The sequence below is a fragment of the Mauremys mutica genome, unplaced genomic scaffold (assembly GCF_020497125.1).
Source record: "Mauremys mutica isolate MM-2020 ecotype Southern unplaced genomic scaffold, ASM2049712v1 Super-Scaffold_100095, whole genome shotgun sequence".
NCBI classification, from domain to species: Eukaryota; Metazoa; Chordata; order Testudines; family Geoemydidae; genus Mauremys; species Mauremys mutica.
Genome location: NW_025423264.1, coordinates 1,678,269 through 1,688,218, shown reverse-complemented (window position 1 = coordinate 1,688,218; position 9,950 = coordinate 1,678,269). Strand labels below are relative to the sequence as shown.

The 9,950-nt window shown below is 56.5% G+C and overlaps 1 pseudogene; it reads left to right on the top strand.

Moving 5' to 3' along the window:
• The first annotated feature begins 4,241 nt into the window (after positions 1-4,241).
• LOC123358693 lies at positions 4,242-4,450 on the top strand (annotated as a pseudogene).
• Positions 4,451-9,950: the final 5,500 nt, after the last annotated feature.

The following is a 9,950-nucleotide window of genomic DNA, read 5'->3' as shown; positions in this document are numbered from 1 at the left end:
AAGGAAGCACTTTGGGAAAATCAGTCAAGGCCCTTAGCAGAGCTGGGACACAGACCCAGTGAGCCCTGCACCACCCTGGGAGGGGAGTGAGGTCGAGTGGTCAGAGCAGGGAGGGGGCTGGGCACCAGGACCCCTGGGTTCTACCCCTGGCCCAGGGAGTGGAGGGGGTCTAGAGCAGGGGGACTGGGAGCCAGGACTCCTGGGTTCCATAGGGGAGACTGTTTTTCCCTGCGCTTCCCTCCCTAGAGATCCCAGCCCAGCCCCCTAGTGAAGAGTGAGTGGGAGCGGGGGAAGTTGCTCTCCCACTTCAGAAACCCAATTCAACTCCCCCCACCATGGGCTGTGACATCATGGAACCTCCCTCCCCCCAAGGCAGACAGTAGAAGCTCCGCCCCACCAGAGAAGGGGGGGTCTAGTTGCACCCACAAGACACCCACTCATGGTTGCAAAGAACCCCCCCACCACCACAAACCACTGCTAGGACAGGATCTGCTGCTCCCACTGCTATCTTATCACCAGGAGCTGCTCCCCGCCAGGCACCACACCCCATTCACACGCCTTTGGTCAATATGCAGCTCCGGGGAGTGAGCACATCACAGCATGTCACAGCCCCAGCACACAGCCGCCGGGCGGGGATTGTCTGTGAGCCCCGCGCTGGGGACGGGGCTTCAGGGACAGCCCCAGCCCCATAGACAGACGGGGGTAGGGAGATATTGGGGGAAGGGATGGGGGGAGAAGGGGAGAGGGAGAGATCCACCCCCATAGACCTGTAGGGGCAGGGAATATTGGGGTCAGGAGGAGAGGAGAGGGGGTTGGCAGAGACCCAGCCTGGCGTGCAGGAGAAATGGGGTGGGGTTGAGGGAGACATGTGGGGTGGGGGTGGGGTGTGTGAAATGTTGGTCCAGGGACTCTGAGTCACTCCCAGGACATGCTGTGCAGGGGGGAGCACAGAGGCAGGGAGAGAGACCCAGCCCCAGCCCCACAGAGCCCCAGAGGGATATTGGGGGCAGGGGAGGGGATGGAGGGAGGAGAGACCCAGCCCCATAGACCCCTAGAGGCAGCGGGATATGGGGGGGCAGGAGAGGAGATGGCAGAGGAGACACCCATCTCCATAGACCCCCAGATGCAGAAAATGAAGGGAGAAGGGGGGAGGGAGGGATCCAGCCCTATAGACCTGTAGGGGCAGGGAGATATTGGGGGCAGGAGGGGAGAAGGGGGGTTGGCAGAGACCCAGCCCGGGGTGCAGGGGAAATGGGGTGATTTGGAGGGAACTGGGGAGGAGAAGAGACACATGGCAGGACACATGGTCGGACAGGGAAACTGACGCACTCCGAATACATGCAGAGCAGGGCAGGGCGGAGGCAGATCATGCTGGTCCCAGGGTAATTTTGGGGGGTTCTGATTCCCCACTCAGCCGGGGGGCTCCCCTCTGGGCTGAGGAGACCTGGGGTGGGGCGGGTGCAGGGGCTGTGTGTGTGTGTCAGGCTGGGGGAGCGGCCTGGGCAGAGGGGCTGGAACTGGGGGGGCTGCAGCAGCCCCTGGCTTGACGTGGTTTCCATCACACCCAGGGGTTACAGTTGGTTCAGTGGCTCAGCACCCCCCACTATACAGATTGTTCTGGCACCACTGGCCTAGGGTCACCGTCTAGTGCCCTTTGCCGCCCCGCTCAGGGCCTGCCTGGCTCTCCTAGAGCAGGGCGAGTGCCCAGCTCTCCTGGGGCAGGGCTGGCGAGAGCTCTGGACAGATACTAACAGCGCCGGGGAGCCTGGGCGAATATTAGTGGGACAGAGGAGCCTGGGGCAGTTTTGTCAGAGAGCAGAAATGAATCCCGAACACAGCACTGGAGCTGCAGTGCTCAGCGCGTGGGCCTGGGTCTCCTGCACAGTCTCCCTGCCCCCCCTCGTGGCATAACAAGTTCCCTGCAGAGAAGCAGAGGTGCGGGAACGAGGGGTGCGGCGGGGGCTGCAGCACCCCCATGTCTCACTGTGAAAAGCTCCAGGTGCTGTGGGAACAAAACCAGCATTATTGTGTGATTCCAGAGAACCCCGGAGCTGTGCTGCCCCTGTGCAGTGTGAGCGGGAATTGGACATTTTCACATTGCTTGTGAACACACCTGGGTACAGTTCACAGGCTTTCTGCACCCCTGACAGGCTGATTACAACACCTACAGCCAATCAAGGCAGAGCTAATCAGGGCACCTGGGTTTAAAAAGAAGCTCATTTCAGTTTGTGGTGTGCGTGTGAGGAGCTGGGAGCAAGAGGCACAAGGAGCTGAGAGGGAGAGTGAGAGGGTGTAGCTGCTGGGGACTAAGCAGTACAAGCGTTATCAGACACCAGGAGGAAGGTCCTGTGGTGAGGATAAAGAAGGTGTTTGGAGGAGGCCATGGGGAAGTAGCCCAGGGAGTTGTAGCTGTCATGCAGCTGTTACAGGAGGCGCTATAGATAGCTGCAATCCACAGGGCCCTGGGCTGGAACCCGGAGTAGAGGGCAGGCCTGGGTTCCTCCCAACTCCAGATCAGACCCAGGAGGAGTTGACCCAGACTGTGGGTTCTACCAGAGGGGAAGATCATTGAGGTGAGCAAATCTGCCAATAAGCGCAGGACCCACCAAGGTAGAGGAGGAACTTTGTCGCAGCCTCTAATTGCAGCGTTTTTAAATCATCTGCATGTTGTTTGCAGGCTCCTAACACTTGCCACAGCAGCTCCTTTTAACTTCCATTCAACCATCTGTACTTATGCCCAGGGCCGCCCGGGGGGGGGCAAGTGGGGCAATTTACCCCGGGCCCAACAGGGGCCCCCACGAGAGTTTTTTGGGGCCCCTGGAGCAGGGTCCTTCACCCACTCCGGGGGCCCCGGAAAACTCTCGCTGGCCCCGGGCCCCCAGAGCTTCTTCACTCCCGGTCTTCGCTGGCGGGGGGTCCTTCCTCTCCGGGATAGAATTACCGCCGAAGCGGGACCGGCAGCCGGAGTGCAGCCGGGTGTTCGGCGGTAATTCGGCGGCGGGGGGGCCCTTCCGTTCCAGGACCCGCCGCCGAAGTGCCCCGAAGACCCGCGGTGGGGGCTGCACTTCGGTGGCAGGTCCCGCTTTGGCGGTAATTCGGCGGAGGGGGGGTCCCCGCCGTGGGTCTTTGGGGCACTTTGGCGGCGGGTCCCAGAACGGAAGGACCCCCCCGCCGCCGACTTACCGCCGAAGCAGGGCCCCCCGCCGCCAAAGACCCCGGGCCCCTGGAATCCTCTGGGCGGCCCTGCTTATGCCGATAGGTTGACTTTAGGTCTTTAACTTTGATTGGTAGCTGAGAAGATGGTAAATTGGAGAGAAATCCGTTCTTCATTTGCTTGTTATTTCCTGACTTCTTTATTCATCGCCTTTTCCTTATTTCCCTGCAGATTGACTAGATCTGGGTGCTAACAGGGCCAGGGGGACCTGACGGGCTCCTTATTTTCTGATTTCTTTCGGAAGCATTGAACTTGCCAGGGCATAGTCAGATTCTGGATGCTCATGTAAATGTAACACCTCGTGCTCAGCTTTAGTTCTGTTTCTCAGCTCTTTTGGAAAATCGATCTTTAGGCTGACATGTAGCATCCTTGCATTAGGAGATGGCTAATTAATAAGACCATAAACCTTGGCAATCAAATGGAACCTGAAGTCCATAGAAGAGCCCAAAAGGCCCTTGGAGAGTGGAGTGCAAGTTGAGGAAGACTTCCCTGCACAGCTTCTCTCTCAATTCTTGTTTTCCTGTATTGAGCGCAAAAGTCGGGAATCAGCTCAGGGTAGGGTTATACCATGTGTGTGCAGTGGTTAGACAAGAAACTGGACTGGTATGGAGCAAAACTATCTTATGTGTGCCTGATGACTGTACGTTTGAGAAGGAGCAGAAAAGAGCAGTGGGGCTGAGGTATAGCGCTTGCATAGGCTTTCTTTGGCCTGTTTTGCTGTAAGAGTTAACAGTGAGAGATTGTTAGTCACAGGTGAGTGGGTGGGTTTATGCAAATTAGGCATGCACAGGGAAGCCAGCGAGAGGAAGGAGGCTTAAAGACGTCTCTGTCTTCGAACAGAATTGTGTGTTAAGGGCTCTTGCTTTGAATTCTTCCAGTGGAGTCATTTCGGGGAAGTGGTCATCACTTCGAGTTACCTAGTTATCAAAGCCTCGTGAATGGTGTTTGGTGCGTGTCTGGGAGCTTCTCATGCTGAAGTAGAAAGCAGTGGGGGAAGAGTGGCTGCCTAGCATCCGAGATTCTCAGCATTGCTTCTCGGCCTCATGGCTAAGATCAAGCGTGAAAGCATTATCTAAAGTTGTATCTGTTCTTATCAGTTTAATATCTGATAGGTCCTTTATTTGAGGACTGTATATTAAATTGATTTTTGAAACAAGGGGATGGACTGGGAGCTTGCTCTGTCCACCCCATGCATTGACCTGGTATTGCAGTGTCTCCAGGACCAGTGCCTCTCCTTCTGGGGAGAATTGTCTGGTTAAAAAGCAGAACAAGTTTCACTCTAAAGATGCTGATTTGAGAAGATTTTTTTAAAGTAGTTGAAAAATCAGGTCTTTTTATCACTTTGGTTTCTTCATAACAACATATTGTTAAAAAATTTTTGGGACTGTTTTCTGAGTCTACAGATGTGAGTTTCTTTGTCTTGCTAGAGGATTGTTTTAAAAGCTGGGATTCTTCTGTTTGCTGTGAGTCTTTTCAACAATATGAGGGATGAATGCTTTCTGGACTGAGGGTCTGTTTGGGAGATGGTTAGTTGGGAGGGTTTTGTGTGTGTTTGTGGGGGGGGGGGGGAGAGACACACATTGGTAATATTCGAGGTCACATGTATATCAATAACAGGATGAGTTACACAGACTTCTCCCCACCCAGCCTACGTTCCATGTATCTTGACTGAGCCTGTCGCCCACCATCCCAGAGCAGAAGCCTGAAGCCTGAGCCCCACCGCACGTGGGAAGGTGGGGAACTCCCACCGGTTGCCTGCTCCTGCAGTGTTTATGACTCCGGAAGGGGGTAGGGACCAGCCCCTGCAGGCATCCCGGGGGATGAGCCGCTGCTTTGCTGTCCCCGACTCCCCCTCAATTACAGCCCAGGAGGCTGTGGCCGCAATAAAAGCCCCTGGTGGCCACATTTGAGAAATGCTGGAGCCTCACAGTAAACAAATCCCAGCAGGTTTGTCACTCCCTGTCCCCCACCCTGGGGATTTCCTGCCCTCTCCCACCCAGACCAACCTCCCTGGAAGTTCCCACCCCCTATGTATTTACTGCCCTTTCTCCCCGCCAAGGGAACCCGCCAGCAACTCCCTGATAATCCCTCCCTCAACTGGCTCCACTGCAGCCATTTCCCTTCCCCGGCCCCTGGGAGGACGGAATGAGCTGGAGCAAAACATGGATGTTGCGCTGCAGCCTGTTAGGGCAAAAAGGGCAATTGGGGACATGTCAGAACAGGAAATCATTTCACAGCACAATTCCCCCCAGGCTCCTGCGACTGTGGGGCTTGTTTCCGATCCTTAGTCCGTTCACGTATCCGGGCAGAGTTCCTCTGGGCGGCATCCGCTGGCTCCCTTGACGCCTTCGAGGAGCAGTGGGGGCTGTCCGGGGTTCTCTGCTCAGTGTCCCCGTCAGGCTCCCTTCTTATGACCCTTTGACCGCACTCCTGTCCCTGTTCTTTTATTAGTTGTCCCCCGCAATTAGTGGGTTTCTGAGGCCCTGTGGAACCTCCCCTTAGGCTGGGGGGGGGGGATGCGTTAGCATGGGGCAGGCTTTGGGTTTCCCGGAAACCCAATAGACACAGATATTCCAGTTTGTCCTGCATGTGACAGAAAAATTCAAATCTAGGGCTGTCAATTAATCGCAGTTAACTTACACAATTAACTTTAAAAAAATCATGATTAATCTGTTTTAATCACATCGTTAAACAATAGAATACCAATTTAAATTTATTTTTGTTTTTCTACATATTCAATATATTGATTTCAATTACAACACAGAATACGAAGTGTACAGTGCTCACTATATATAGTTTTATTACAAATATTTACACTGTAAAATATAAAGTACTGCAGTGCAATCTCTTTATCATTAAAGTGCAACTTGCATATGTAGATTTTTTTTTTGTTGCATAAGTGGACTCAAACAGAAAACAATGTAAACCTTTAGAGTCCAGTCAGTCCTACTTCTTGTTCAGCCAATCGCTAAGACAAACAAGTTTGTTTACATTTACTGGAGATAATGCTGCCCGTGTCTTATATACATCACCTAAAAGTGAGAACAGGCTCTCTCATGGCACTTTTGTAGCCAGCGTTGCAAGGTATTAATGTGCCAGATATGCTAACATCCATATGCCTTCATACTTCAACCACCATTCCAGAGGACATGCTTCCATGCTGATAACGCTCATTAAAAAAATAATGCGTTAATTTGTGACTGAAGACCTTGATGAAGAACTGTATGTCTCCTGCTCCATGATTTTATCCGCATTCTGCCATATATTTCGTTTTATGGCAGTCTTGGGTGATGCCCCAGCACATGTTGTTCACTTTAAGAACACTTTCAATGCAAATTTGACAAAACACAAAGAAAGTATAACGTGAGATTTCTAGAGATAGCTACAGCGCTCAACCCAAGGTTTAAGAATCTGAAGAGCCTTCCAAAATCCAAGAGGGACGAGGTGTGAAACATGTTGTCAGAAGCCCTCAAAGAGCAACACTCTGATGCGAACAGTACAGAACCTGAACCACTAGACAGGAAAATCAATCTTCGGTGTGTGGCATCTGACTCAGATGAGGAATATGAATGTACTTTGGCAGGGGCGGCTCTAGCCATTTCGCAACCCCAAGCATGGTGGCACGCCACGGGGGGCGCTCTGCCGGTCGCCTGTCCCTCGGCTCCGGTGGACCTCCCGCAGACGTGCCTGCGGATGCTCCAGCAAAGCCGCGGGAGCAGCGGACCCTCTGCAGGCACGTCTGCGGGAGGTCCACCGGAGCCGCCTGCCGCCCTCCCGGGACCAGCAGAGCGCCCCCCGCGGCATGCCGCCCCAAGCACGCGCTTGGTGTGCTGGGGTCTGGAGCCGCCCCTGTACTTTGGCTCGTTATCGAGCAGTACCTGTCATCAGCATGGAAGCATGTCCCTGGCCTCTGATTGCTAGAAGCTGGGAGGGGAGAACAGGGGCTGGAGCTCTCCATGGCCGCCTGGTCTGGTCACTCCCTCTGAAGCCCATAGCCAGGGCCAGCCTTAGGGGTGGGTGCCACCAGGGAATTGCCCAGGGGTACCATGGTCAAGGGCGGTGCTGTACGGTGGCAGAGAGGTGTGTGCTGCTGGTGTAAAGTCAGAAACTGCTCCCGGCTGGCAGGGGAGGGCTGCTTGGGGTGGTGCCCAGATTTCTCCCTGCTCCCTCCTGGCATAGGAACATGGGGGGAGGGAGGGGAAGAGAAGGGGGAGAGAGCGGTGATGAGCGGATACTGCTCCCCCCAATGTTCCTCCGTGCCCCCCTAGGGGGCTGTGAGGGGGGAGCAAGGAGCGACATCAGGGCTCCCTGCATCCACGTCACCTTCCCCACCTGGGCTGCATAAGGGGAGGACAGAGAGCAGCAGCCCAGGTGGGGAAGGTGACCTGGATGCAGGGAGCCCTGATGTCGCTCCTTGCTCCCCCTCTCACAGCCCCCTAGCGGTGTGCGGAGGAGCAGTGTTCAGGGGGGCCGGGGGGAGCGAGCAGCAATGCCAGCTACTCCGTGCATCCAGGTCAGTTTCCCCAAGTGGGCACAGAAGGGGGTGCAGGGGTTAGGGGAAAAGGGGGCACAGTGCAGGGATTACGGGTGCGGGAGGAGGCAGGGGTTAGGGGTGCAGAGGCGGGGCACAGCGTTAGGGGTGCAGAGCTTGGGGTCAGAGCTTGGGGGCACCAGAGAGGTTGCAGGGTTAGGGGTTCAGGGGTTGGGTGCCAGAGAGGGGGCACAGGGGTTAGGCGTGCAGAGGTTAGGGGGCAGGGTGAGGGGGGCAGAGTGAGGTGCAGGGTTGGGGTGTAGGGGTGCCAGAGGTCACAGGTTTAGGGTTCGAGGGGGGCACAGGGTTAGGGGTGAGGGACGTAAGGGTGCTGGAGGGGGTGCAGGGTTAGGGGCGCCAGAGGTTGGGGATGTAGGGGTTAGGGGTGCTGGAGGGAGTGCAGGGGGAGCACAGGGTTAGGGGTGCAGAGGGGGGCACAGAGTTAGGGGCGTGGCCCAACCCCACAGGAGATTGACCCCATGTTTAAAGAACAAACCTCTCTCCTAAGGGCTGCAATATCCACTGGGGTGAGACAAACGGCACCAGCCCCTTGCTGCCCAGCCTGTGAGAGCTCTGACCCTGCGTCTATAAAGGGAACAGCGAATGGAAGTGAAGTGGCTCCGATTCGCGCTCTGTTAGAGCCCCACCGGGAACAGGGAGCAGAAGTTAAGTTGCCTCCTGGTCTATAACTGATGGGTGGGGGGGCAGCAGGGATTAGGGGCATGGAGAACGGGGGGGCCTGACAGGCGTTGGGCTGCGGGGTTCCCTGCTGCGGGGTTCCCTGCTGCAGCTCCGCAGACTGGAGCCTGCTCCTCCTGTGCAGGGCCAGCTCCAGCTTTTCTGCCGCCCCAAGCAGGAGGGGGGAAAAGGACAAGCTGTGGCTCGGCGGCGGCAGCTCAACCACACTGCTGCTTCCGCGGCAGTTCAGCGGCGAGTCCTCCCCCCCTTCCTCTTTGGCAGCAATTCGGCGGCAGCTCAAAGACTAAGACAGGGAATGAGGGACCCGCCGCCGAATTTCCGCCCAAGACCCAGACGTGCTGCCCCGATACCGGACGGGCCGCCCCTTTGAACTGGCCGCTCCAAGCACCTGCTTGCTACACTGGTGCCTGGAGCCAGCCCTGCTCCCGTGACAAGCAGGGGCTGGTGCAGAGCGTGGCAGGGCAGGGAGATGACATCTCCCCTAAGGGCGGGGCCTTTTCACAGCAATGGCAGCACCTCCCGGCAGGAGCACAGACCCCACCTACTCCTCCTGCTTTCTCCTGACACCAGCACCACCCTTCCCGGCACCGCCTCATGGCAGCATCTGCTTCCGGACTCGCACCAGAAACGGGAAGTCTGGGCCGGGCCTGGCAGCAGCTGTCAGGAAATGGAAGCAGGAGACACGACCACTCCCATGGTGCTGTGAGGCCCGTCCTTGCTGGTGGGAGATGGAGGCAGTGGACACTACCACTCCCATGGTGCTGCAGGGTTTTCAGGTGGGCTGCTCCCCCCCCCCCCCGCCAGGGTTGGGCTCCAGGGGAGGTTTGGCAGCTTAAGAGACTGGGCGGGGGGGATTGCTTGGAGGAGGTTTGAGGACCAACAGCGAAGGGGAAGTTGGACACCGCCCAGAATACCAGGAGACAAGGCAGGTGAGGTGATACCTGTTACTGGACCAGCTTTGGAGCCACACAGGGTCTTCTTCCGGCAGGGGAAAGGTGCTCAGAGCATCACAGTTCAATAGAAGGTGGAACGCTCTGCCCCAAACACCAGACATTCCCCTACTTCCTGGAACAGGGGGGCCTGTCCCCATTGTCCTGTAAACAGCCCCACCATGTAACCCAGAGGTGGCTGCATCTTAGCACCAAGACACCAGTGGTCACTGCTCCAGAGGAGATGGTACATACAGGCCACTGCCCTACGTGGCCCCACAAGTTACTGCCCCAAGAGGTGAGGTACACACAGGCTACTACTCAAACTGGGCACCTGGGGTCACTGCAGCAATGGTTGGGGGGGATACATGCAGGGCACTGCTGCACGTGGCCACCAGGGGGCACTGCTGCAATGGTGGTGGTGTGGGGGGATGATAAACAGGCCACTGCCTGAAATGGCCACTACCACAATGGTGTGGGGAGAGGGGGAGGGAGATACCAATAGGGCACTGCCACACCAAGGCACCACAGGGAGGTCACTGCTCCAATTAGTAGAGATACACATCGGGTAGTGCCC